A 12788-nucleotide genomic window follows, 5' to 3' on the forward strand; every position below is an offset into this window, starting at 1 on the left:
AATGCTGGAACCTAGGCATGATGGGACTGTGATTGCTGTTAGCAGATAGCTGTTAGCAATCACACTCCTATCATGCCAAGTCAGCCAGTACATGCTGGTACAGGGTGGCTGTAACTGCAGACCCCATACTGCTGGCAGCATCAATACACAAGGGGGGCAGCTAGCCAGGTTTCAGCATGTACTGGCTGACTTGGCATGATAGGAGTGTGATTGCTAACAGCAAACACACTCTTTTTATACCCAGGCAACCAGTAAATGCTGGAACCTGATGATGGGACTGTGATTGCTGTTAGCAATCACACTCCTATCATCCCAAGTCAGCCAGTACTTGCTGGTACAGGGTGGCTTTAAGTGCAGACCCCATACTGCTGGCAGCATTACAGAAACACCGTTTAAGCTTAGAAAGTGATCGTTGATCACTTTCTAAGCTTGTTTAAGTCTCATGACGTGTCAGGCACGTCATAGGTCGTTAAGTGACCGTTTTGCATGACGTGCCTGACCCGGCAATGGACGTTAAGAGGTTAAGGTCTTTGTCTTTACATTAGGAAAAAATGGGCAGACTAAATGGTTCTTATCTGAAGTCAAATTCTATGTTTCTATGTAAATAAGACTACTTGAATCATATTGTGGCATGTTATCCAGTACCGGCTACAAGATTAACCCCTTAATCAACAGGACTACTTCCTTCTTTAAACGGCATTACAATAATTTGGAACATTTTTAACATTTTCTTTCATCGGTGTCAACTCTTGTTAAGGCTGGAAACTCAACACAAAAAGGGAAATCATGAAATAAAAATCCCCCCGACCCAAGTCCTCGTCTATGCAGGCTGAGGGGAATCTGCATGAGTAGTTAGTATGGAAATACTCTGAGTATTGCTGATATTACTATGCATTGGGCAGGGCTTGCTCAGTCCCCCTCACAGCCCTTTATCAGGCACAGTGAACACATTGAGAGTTATTCACTAAAGAGAGAGAGTTGATGGGAAAGTTTGCACGAGAGTTGGAATTTCAACTAACCAGTTGCACTATACATTATGAAGGTCAAACCCCAGTGAGCTTCTGCTGCAGGAATAGCTGTTGGCCCTGTATAATGTGTAGTTAAATCAGTGAAGGTTCTTCACCCATCTAATTATACATTATACAGGGCCAGCTCAGCCCTTCTTGCTGAAGAAATGTGGCATTGTTGGTGCTTCATGAACAGTAAAGTTAAGGATTTGAGACGTTATGCTGCCAGGTTAATGAAACCCCCGGATTATCATGTTGTATGATACACAGCATATTTGGAGCGCTCTCCTCTTACTTCTGTAAAAACTGCGATGAACTCCCTTTTGCTTTAATACAGAATAAGGGAACCTTTTATCTTCCCTAAATCAACATTTCTTATCAGCAGTCTGCTCATTAGCAGAACATTTCTTTGATAAGCGACTACTAATAGCCCTTATTATACATTCGCTCCAAACTCTCTCCGCCAAAGCGAATCGTTTCTTCATGTCGCCCGCAACCTAATTCTACTAAAATTAGGTAAACGAGGTGATGCTGGAGAAGAAGGTGGCACGCTCTGCATAGAAACCGAAATTAGGGCAAAAACAACAAAGAATGAGAAAGGATAGAAAGCTAGCGCTTTAGAGCATGCGCAGTTTGGAGAGGGAGCTTGGCGGCTGCGTAGACACACATTATGTATATCCGGTGCGCGGTCACAGAAACATCAGCCTGCTGGCTAACCTTCTAAGTACATATGTATAGGTAACCAACACACAAGGAAAGGTTGGGTCTCAAGCTTCGTGCCACCACGACATGGAAAAAGTTATTGGAATATAGAAGCCGCAGATTTAGAAATGTAGCACTGATCACTTTTTATAGCTAGCTGGCTTCTGACATTTATTCAGCCATCAATTACTTTATTACAAGTATCGAGACTGCACCGCTAATTAACTGTGCTAGGCATGCGCCATTCCTATGGGGCTACAGAAATTATGTGATGTCATCAACAAGGCCGGATTAAGGTGCTTTAGGCCATGGACACAAAGGGCTCCTTCTCTGGATTTCCTGCCTTTCCCCCGTTTCTCTGCTTTCTGCCTCCTGCGGCCTTTTTCCTTCTGTTCTATGCTTTCTCTTTGGCACTTTTGCTATCTCCTTTCATCACACATACCCATACATACACACACACATACACAGTACTCACTGCACTCTCCCCTCCCTCCGGCGCGTGTCTGGAAATAACATCACTTCTCGTTGCGCAGTGCCAGCGAGGGAGGGGGATTGGCGCAAGTTGTAGGACCCGAACGGTTTGCCGCTTCGTGGGACAGATGAAAGGTACGGGCGTGTCAGAGCGACGGGGCCCTGGAGAAATTAACCTCTGCCGTTAAACTGGCCGTGGTCATCACGGAAAGATATCTTGCTGTATAGTTGGGGTTTCTTGCAAAGTTTTTTTAATGGTGTCATCATCTTAACCCTCTGCAATGGACCATGTCTTTTGTATGAATCCAAAATGTGTAAGCACTAGTTCTTCCTACTGTAACTAGTGCAAAGCGTTACTAGGATTTATTCATTGGTAACATTATAGAATGTAAGCTCTTTGAGCAGGGCCCTCCTTACCTTTTGTTTCCATAAATGCCACTTGATGCATCACTCTTCAAGTCCTGGTCAAAAAGTAATAATAACTCTTCTTTAGTTAAGCTCTAAAGGACTATCGGCGTTTAATATAATTATACCAGCACACGACTCTTTTCTGCATTCAATATGTACTTATTTAGCTTCCGTACAGATCAGAGGAGCTGGTTGTGTTAATTAAACCCTTAGAGATATGACCATCACTTGATCCTGCCTGTATGTCTGCTGTGTAAAATATTTACGTATCTTATATCACTTCCATTGCAATTAGCGTTTCTCTGTTCTTATGAATATAGACTCCAAGCACACATTGCTTTCTGACCAGAACTGCACGTGTCACACGTTGATCCTTCTCATGTCACATGTCTCAGCTGTTCAGCAATGTCACTTCCATAACCGCCCAATGCGTTACATGTCTTTCTGGAAGGGCTAAAAGTAATCCCCTCTACAACCCTATCCTTGGAAACATTTCTCCTAACACACCAATTATGTTTGACCTTAGCCATACACATGGATTTACCACCATACAGGTCTGTCTGTGCGACCCACTGACCGCTCTTCTCTTTGACTGGCACCAGAGCTATAAACAAGCTTGGGATTCCATGGAGGTGTAGCTTCTAAATGTAGTTTTCCAAGTGTGATCGGGGGACAAAGGTCAAAAAAACTACAGTGTGAATGGCTTATACCATGCGTAGGAGTTATTTAAGGAGATAGTATGAAGGACGATGGACAATAAGTGACTGAAGGTCACAATGACACACAAAAGCTGAATTTTGATCCAAAAAGACGATGGATTTAGCCTTGTGGGAAGACAATTGGAATGGTTCAGGTTTCTCCTCGCCCCAGTAAGTTTATTTCATAAAACAAATTATGACTTTACTTCCTCATCAGTAAACCTTGGCTGTGCAGTGCCAACAAGGTTGGATCTTACCTGCTGATTCCAGTTTGGTTTGGTGAACGGCACATGTTCAAAGAAAACACCTAGATCCACAATATTGAGAGACGTTGCCATTAACTGCTAAATAAATAAAAGATAATAATGACAACTTAGAAGGCGTATTAGTGATAACTGTGGCACATTGTGTGCAGTCTGAATGAGAGTAAAAGTTACAACCAAGAATCAAGCAGATGTTTAGGGCAGAAGAAATGTAAAATCCTTGTAATTTTGATGGGGGAGCAAACCACCGGATGTCACCTGTCACCTACAATGACATACGTCACATTGACATCGATGAGTAAGTATCAATGGGGTAATCTTTCCTTGTTCATCACTAGATTTAATCTCCACTTCTAATTTTCCTTTCTTTCCTTACTGTGGTTTTAAATTACCAGTAACTCAGTAACTGATCACTTCAACTTTTCATAAAAAAGTTGCCATACTAGAGGCGTTCATTATATATATATATATATATATATATATATATATATACAGTGATTTGATTGAAACTAGCACCAAAGCAGACTCATATTTTTCACTCATCCAGCTCTAATCCTAGCATTATGTCGACTTATATTTCATTTCCTGTCTACGTCTCACACCTGCTCGAGAGGCAGGGTTTGTCAGAAGGTAGGTGCAACGGGAAAAGTGTATGTGTGTTCAGTATACGATTTTTAAGTGTGTGTGGGGATGTCAGTGTATTGAGCTATACTGTGTAGGGTATCAATGTACAATGACTGTGTGTGCCATTGTAAATGAGTGTGTGTTTGGGTTGTTGGTGTACAGTTTGGGGATGTCAGTGACTGTGTGTGTGTGTCAGTGTACAGTGCTAGACTGTGTGCATCAATGTACTAGACTGTGGATGGGTGTTGGTGTACAGTGTTAGTACATGAGTATGTGTGGTGTTAGATTCAGTGTGTGTTAGCCAGACGGGTGGTATGCAGACTGACATGCAGGGAGCAGAGCATTGATGAAGCTGGACAGAGTAGGGGGCAGAGGAATTATTTTCCAGGCCTGGTTGTGATGCACCCTGTGTACCTGACTCAGCTGCACCTGCATAAGAAATAACTGCTCTGTACCCTACTCTGTATAGCTTCTCCAATGTTTAAAAACATTGCCATCTATGTAAAGGAATGGGGGTGGAAGGGAATATTCTTGCTTCGGGTGCCACTTGGCCTAGGACCGGCCCTGTTTGGATTACTAGACAACCACTTTCTGTATTCCACTGTCAGAAAGAACAATGTCTAGACCACCTAGTAATAAGCTTCCCTCAATATTCCAACAGCATGCCATGATTCGCTCTTCACTCAACTCTCACAAATGTTGCAGGTAGTTTTTATTGTGTAGAAAGAGAGCTTTATCGCTTGTGAAGATTTCTTGCTTACCTGCAGCCAAGGTTCTCTGCAGCTGCTGGAATCAGCATTTTCCGATCAGTGTGGATACAAATCACCGTAAAATGGCTTTTACCCTCATGTGGCTGAAATACCTGCTCGATATTATATTTAATGATCCCCATCTTAATCTAAAATATTTCTATTCTATTTATATCCATTGCTTCTCAGCTGCTAATGCTTAATGTTCTTTTACTTTATTTAAAGTAAATTGCATGGTTAACCATGATTTAACTGTACCCTGTGAACTAACTGGCTTTGAGTCTTGTATTATAACTTTGCAATCAAATGTGTTTCTGTCAACTCTACGCTCCTATCAGCTTTTCTAACCTGTAGAGACACGAAGCTTTACATTAGTGTACATTACGAAATAAACCAGAACTTTGACTATAGTTTATTTTAAGTTGTATTCCTATCTGAGGGTTAGTTGAGCTGTGATAGATCCGCTCTCCCCGTCTACCAGTCTAAACGCGGGATGATCACTCCGGAAACTACAGGCAGCTCACAAGCTACCAACTGGAGGCAGCTGGACGAAAGCTTGCTTACGTCGAACGTCACATTCTCTGCCCAGCAAAATGTCACAAGCCAGTTTAGTGTTTTGCTTGAAACACGTGACAACGTCTGGGGTTTGCTGTGGGATACAGCCCGCCATATCAGGCAAAGTATTACCGTAAGAGACCGGAGGCTAGTTCTGTGGCCATGCAATGCTTCCTACCAAATCTGGTACTGGATCCAATCTTACTAACTAAACGAAGCTTTCGGAACCTCCCCCGACTGCCGTCTGAGCCAATGGGAAACATATGGATTGTCTTAGAAGCACCTAGCTTGTAACTATTTTTGTATCCTTTTTGTTACAGTAAATGATATATTGTTGAATGTTGCGTCTCAATTCTTCCACATAATAACTAGGGGTAACCTTGTGTGACTGGAGGGTATGTGGCCGATTACTGATGTCACTGCTCTGGGTGACAAAGCTTTATTTTCTAGGCCAAAACAAGTAATCCATATTCTCCCAGAGAAGGTTTAGACAATTTTATGGTCTACAGATTATAGATGTGAGCAATTTAGACTGGATATCACGTCTGTTACCTATTTGTCCTTTCCATGGGAGCTTGGAAACCCGTGGAATGCACACACATGTTTGAACATCATGCCATCCCATACAGGCTTCCTTCTATTAATCTCTTAATCATGTAACTCTGCTGTACAACACAGAGTGCGTTCCTGAACTTTATATAAAAGTGAACAAAGTACAGATAAAAAGCGTTCTACAGCTTTCCGGGAGGGGAGCGGGTGAAAGGTAGACATGTTCCTCCGACGAGGACGTGACCGGCTGCACATACGTGCAATTGAGCGAAGATGAAAAAGGGAGAGTGGAAAAAAAGGGAATAGATTAACTCATGGTCTGGTGCCTGATACAGAGAGAGAAGCCACAGCCGGCTCAAACTCATTCATGCCAGAGGAGTGTGCGATTTATACTGGAAACAAGCATTCCTCATTCCTGCTAAATATATGACGGCTTCCACTGCGGAGACACAACTGTAGAACCTGTCACTCGTATTGGAAGGACCACAAGCTCATTAAGTAAACGCACATTAAAAAGATTCACCCAGTGCTCTAGAACATAATCATGCCAATACTCTGGATAAATTGAAGTGCTGAGCTTTATTTGACCCATAGTTTGGCCCGGCAGTGGCACAGGAACTAAAATAAATGCAGAAGTGTAAGGTTTGGGCACAGAGATTCCTCCAATCTCTAGCAAACACTAGAGTTTATACTTGAGTCAATGAGTGGGCCATTAAACATTTTGAAGCTGAAGAAAACAGCACAGCAAATCTTACTTATATTAAAAGTAAACACGAAGATGTGGTTGAGAGACGCTTTACCTTTTTTCCCCCAAAATAAGGCATTCTTTACATTTCTTTAAGAGAAAAAAGCCTATTTTCTAACCTTCAGAAGCTTATTTCCACCTGCCACCTTCTCTCGGGTTAGCTGAAGAAGCCAGCGTCCATTCTGGAGCCAGCCGTGTTCGTGTCCGACTACACGGAATGGCTTCAATCTGAGACAAGGAGACAAGCAATGGTTGCAGGCAGAAAGAAGCTTCTGAAGGTATGTAAAAGGGCTTTTCCTGGACATGTTTCCACTCCAGTGTTATCATATGAACTATATGTAATACCATCGCGCTAATGATCACAGATGGCCATTTAATAAATAAAAAGCGTATATAAGGCCGGGTTCCTACTAGTTATGGACATGTGCACATCCAATTTGGAAACAAGTCTATTGGGCATGATGGCTATTCACATAGCAGTCACAGGCAGGCAGTGAGGTTTTGTGATCATTAAGCTGTGTACATAAGCCAAATGTTAGAATGATCAATGCTGAATTATAAGACCACCCCCCAAAATCTGAATATTAGTTTATGAAAAAAGAAAAAGCCTGAATATAAGACGACCCTATAGGGTCCAGTAAACTTTAATTCATGTAAACTATGTGAACATTTTTTTTTAATAAAAGCAATGGTTGAGAAAAATATTTTGTTTTTATTTCCTTTTTTTTTCAACCTGCCCCCCCAGTTATGCACATCTGCCCCCTGGTTTGCCACTCTGCCCAAGAAATGCCTTATACCCCCTATATGCCACTGTGCCCCATGATATGCCTTTTAACCCTCTAAATGCCACTGTGCCCCATGATATGCCTTTTGACCCCCTATGTGCCACTCTGCCTCCAGAATTGCCTTATACCCCTATATGCAACTCTGGCATTTAGGGGTTAAAGGGCATATTATGGGGCAGAGTGGCATATAGGGAGGTATAAGGCATTTCAGGAGGCAGAGTGGCGTATAGAGGGTTAAAAGGCATTTCTGGAGGCAGAGTGGCATTAAGGGGGCTAAAAGGCATTTCATAGAGCACTCTGCCTACAGAAATGCCTTATGCCCCCCATTTAACACTCCCACGCCCCCCCCCCCCAAACTTACCAGTTCTTCTGAGTCCTCGGTGCGTAGTCCGGGCAGCGCGTAGAGCTCTACGCGATTCGCGTACACAACTTCCGCTGCAGCCCGGAGGAGGTGCGGTTAGCGGGGGGGAACTCTGATTTCTGACAGCCGGGGAAGGTCTGCGCGATGGACGCCTCAGTTACAATGGATTTAGCGAAGACATCGCTTCAATGATTATTTTAAGTAATTCACTGTTTTAGCTGAGTATTCTGAGCTGTTTTCACAAAACAAATAATTAGATACCAACCTTGTTTCTCTTTAAAAAAAAAAAAAAAGTTAGTTATTTTCAAAATAATGTTGATTAAAAAGGCTATCTAGGATAGGGTATTCCAAATTTTTATATTTTTTATTTTGCTAAGAATGAGAATCTGTCACCTAAAAAAATAAATGGCGATCCAAAAAAAGGGTTCAGTGGCAAGGAAGGACTTCATTATAATATGCCATACAGCAGCGAGGACTTGCATGTAAGTCTCCTCTGTAATTGGCATCCACAGGATGTTTTAATGTTCAAATCCTCTTAATTAATAATACTTCATTCGTTCATTCATTATGCCACAGTCATAAACAATGCCCAGAAAAAGACACTGAAGAAAAATAAAAAATAATGCCATTTCTCAGCTCTTGTCCTTAACGAAGTCAACGCGATCAGAGAGCATAAGGATAACTGATCCCAGTTTTGTTTTTTGCTTGTAAACGCTGCTTGCTTTATGGGGTAGCCAGCACTCCCCTGATTTCTGTGTACATTAACATGGATAGAAGGCTAAGGAAGAACATGTACATGTACCATTAGGGTTCAAGGGGCAAGGAGAAGCTCCACACAGCCTGAGGAAGCGCAAGAGACTTCAATAATTACTTAAATGAAAGAGTCAAGCACACAAACGGCTGTTCCTTTAACAGTATGTAACCTGTAACGGTATGTAACCTCCTATGGGATAAAACCTACCTGACACTATGGTCTTGTTCTCACTCATGGGGCTGCGCCTCTCCTCCTGGGGCAGTTATTGTTAAATAGAATGTGCAACCTAAGCCAGAACTCTTCTAGAAGAAGACCACAGGCCATGCAGCAAAAACTGCATTTCTCCACTCAGCAAATTCATTATATCATTACTTGAATGGTCAGTTAAGCAAGTTTGCCTTTATTGCTTTCCAAACTGGGCTTCTAATGATCACTAACCCTGCTGAAATATATCTTTATACTGCATGGATGCAGCTATATTGACCCAAAAGAGGACAGTGTTGAAGGTGACCTCAGGTCTGCTCTTCAGACCATTTGCGATGCTACATTTTTATTTTTTTTTGGCCAAAAAAAGGGAATCATCTCCAACTACTGTGTAACATTACAATTAGGGGAAATTAAATTAGAGATGAACTAAACGATCTAGCATGTCAAGCAAATAATGTTAGTAGGTCAATCAGTTTATTATTTTCTTCCGTTTTAATGACATGACATTGAAGAACTCGGTGATTAAGTATTCCCTGAAAAATATTATGAATAAGTATTACATTTCTCTGGGCATTCAACATTACTATAGGTGATGTTTCTAATGCTGCTTTTAGCTAGGAATGTGTTGGATCGAGCAAAGCGAGGTGACACTATAGGTTGCTCCCACACTGTGTACTTGAATGCCCAGCAAGCAACGTAAAGACATACAAATCTGAAAAATTAGCCACAAATGTACTTCCAGGAGCCAGGTATTGTCCCAAAACGCAAAATGCACTTTTGAAACAATATGCTGGCTTCATGTACAGCATTTGTGACATCAGCTCGGGCCAGCACCAGACCTTAGTGTCTAGTCAGGCTAGTAAAAGTGACCTTCAAGTGTAGAGAAAGCTGCATGTCATAAAGAACCATGGAACAAAACTCTATGTAGGTTTTCCTGCCCATGTGTTTCAAGTAACAAAACTCAGCACATATTTCTAGATACCCCACTGACAAATGAACTATTATCCACATACTAAAAAAACAAAAAAAAACAGTGGAAGATTCCCTCTGTGTTTCAAAAAATTCCATTCTGGCTCCAAATCTGTAGAAGAATATTTTCCTATATTGACATTACTTTACTTGAATAATAACCCAGCAGTCTAGGCCATTCTGCCAACAACAGCTGGGGGATATTCCATAGAATTAAATGACAGTCCAGGACTTATGAAGAAGAACAATGCAAGCGGCCGCACAGGCCATTACCGCGCCATTTCATTTCATTTTAAATACCCCGCTATGTAAATCAGTAAAGTAATTACATGTGGTTTACATGGTTCTTAAGAAATCCTAACATTTCTATTCACTGAAAAGCGACGTTTGTTCTTGGCCGAAAGTTTACATAATTGAAAAGTTTTCTTCAGTACAACAATAACTACATTCCCTGCCGGGATAATTTTACTTACAATTAGTAGACTTTGTGTTCCTGTAACTCACAACCGTAAGACAACAGCGCTATCATACATCAGCGGCTCCACTTGAGGCCAGCTCTCTGTTGTTGGATACAATGGCAATAATATCATTATATCATTATATGGAACATTTACTAATAAAAGTATTACAAACACACATATATTGGTAAGTACTAAGTAAGTATATTAGCAAGTAAAACACTGACGCATGGGCTGAAAAGGGGCATTATTGTCAGGATAGGACATCCCAAACATCTTTGCTACTTTAAAACATACGTAAAGACAATAGAATTTTGGGTAAACGCTGAGAGAGGTTATTAAATTGATTGTTAAATGCATTTTTAATCATATAGCTTAATCTTTTTGACCTAATTCTCTGTCTATCAAAATAAAACGGGGATGCTGAGATCCTCCGTTTGGAGAAGGTAGCTGTCGTATTTATTTGGTAGGATTGTGACACCCACTGGTCTAATGTTAATATAGCAGTCTAGTATTTAATGTTCACCTAGCATCCACTGGCACACTTTGATTCATTCATGCCTGGCAACTACTATGGAATTGCATGCCGTGGAGTACAAGTACCCCTAATGATAATATGGGGGAGGCATTTGCTAATTATACCCGAGCTAGCAAATTCTGTCAAAAGCCAACAATCCCCCCAGGCTGCAGCGGTGTGACAATCACGGTGATTACTATGCATGCTGAACAGCCAAACCAGTACTTCAAATAAACCTCCTGAAAATGACTGCAAATGTATGTATACATAAATGAATGTGGCATAAAGGTTGAAAAGTGGTCCTGTTGATTGGTCCATTCCAGTGCCATGATGAGTCTGTCAAGTAAGGTGGCAAACCTTGATAGATAGACAGACAGACACATTTACCGAACAGACAAAAACATTATGACTGTTGACAGGTGAAGTGACTGATAATCTTGTTATCATGGCACATTTCGGTAGGTGGGATATATACCGTATTGGCTCGGATATAGGCCGCCCCCGTATATAGGCCGCACCCTAAAAGTTTGGTGCTTTTTTTCTTTAAAAAAGCACCAAAAAAACATGCTGCCACTCTGCCTCCCCCCCCGAGATATGCTGCCACTGTCCCCCCCCCGAGATATGCTGCCACTGTCCCCCCCCGAGATATGCTGCCACTGTCCTCCCCCCCAGATATGCTGCCACTGTCCTCCTCCTCCTCCCCCGAGATATGCTCCCATTGCCCCCCCCGAGATATGCTGCCACTGTCCTCCTCCTCCTCCCCCCCCGAGATATGCTGCCACTCTGCCCCCCCCCCCGATTTACCAGAGCAGACTCCCGGGTATCTTGCGGGGCCGGCGGGGGACATCTACGCAATACGCGTATACAACTTATGGTAAGTCTTGGGGGCAGAGGTAAAACGCATCGTGCGGACGGTCACCGGCTGCGGCGATGCGGGTAAACAACCTCCGCAGCCGGTGACCGTCCCCACGATGCGCTTAAACAACCTCCCGTGCCGGCACCCCCCCCCCCCCCCGTGGAAAGTGCTGGCAGGGGAGGCTGTCTGAGCGTATCAGAGAGTAGGATACGGGTCACCTGCACCGCTGCGGGGGATCTGTATCCTAACCCCGCTGCCTGCCCAGCAAGTGAACATTTTATCTTCAAAGTTGATGTGTTAGAAGCAGGACAAATGGGCAAGCGTAAAGATCTGAACGACTTTCACAAGGGCCAGCAATCAACCAGCCACAGGGTCATGGTTGGCAAAGGCTCATTGATGCACGTAGGGGGCAAAGGCTGGCCCGTGTGGTCAAATCCAACAGACGAGGTACTGTAGCTCAAATTACTGAAAAAGTTAATGCTGGTTCTGATAGAAAGGCATGAGAACACAAAGTGCATCACAGTCAGGGTGCCCATGCTGACTTCTCTCTATTGCTGAAAGCTCCTACAATGGGTATAAGTATATGAGCATAAGAACTGGACCACACGGCAATGGAAAAAGGTGGCGCTTACCTGGAGAACACATGGCACCAGAAGACATCCATGGAGGCCCCACCTCGCAACTTACAGGACTTAAAGGATCTGCTGCTAACGTCTTGGTGCCGGATACCACAGCACTCCTTTAGGTCTAGTGGGACTATAAAGTTATGGAATTCACTGCCAAGGGAGGAGGTGTGATCAAATACATTAGATGCCTTCACAAAGGGTCTGGATATTTTTTTAAAAAAGGCATGACATACAGGGCTATAAATAGAATTAATATTTTGGAGCTTCTTGACCCAAGGAGACAATTTTTAGTAGTAGACCTTGCAACACATTTACATTTCTTGATAACTAGTCAACTACTAAGGGTCTGCAATATAGACTGAGCTTAGATGCCACTAAATACCCCCCCCCCCCAATAACTACATTTTTAGCAATACCCTCCCATGTAAACTAGATCCAACAGTGCTTTCTCACTGTAAGGACATCAGGAGGACAAACACATTAT

Source organism: Sceloporus occidentalis, unplaced genomic scaffold (genome assembly GCF_023333645.1).
Source record: "Sceloporus occidentalis isolate IW3139 unplaced genomic scaffold, rSceOcc1.0.p SCAF_26, whole genome shotgun sequence".
NCBI classification, from domain to species: Eukaryota; Metazoa; Chordata; class Lepidosauria; order Squamata; family Phrynosomatidae; genus Sceloporus; species Sceloporus occidentalis.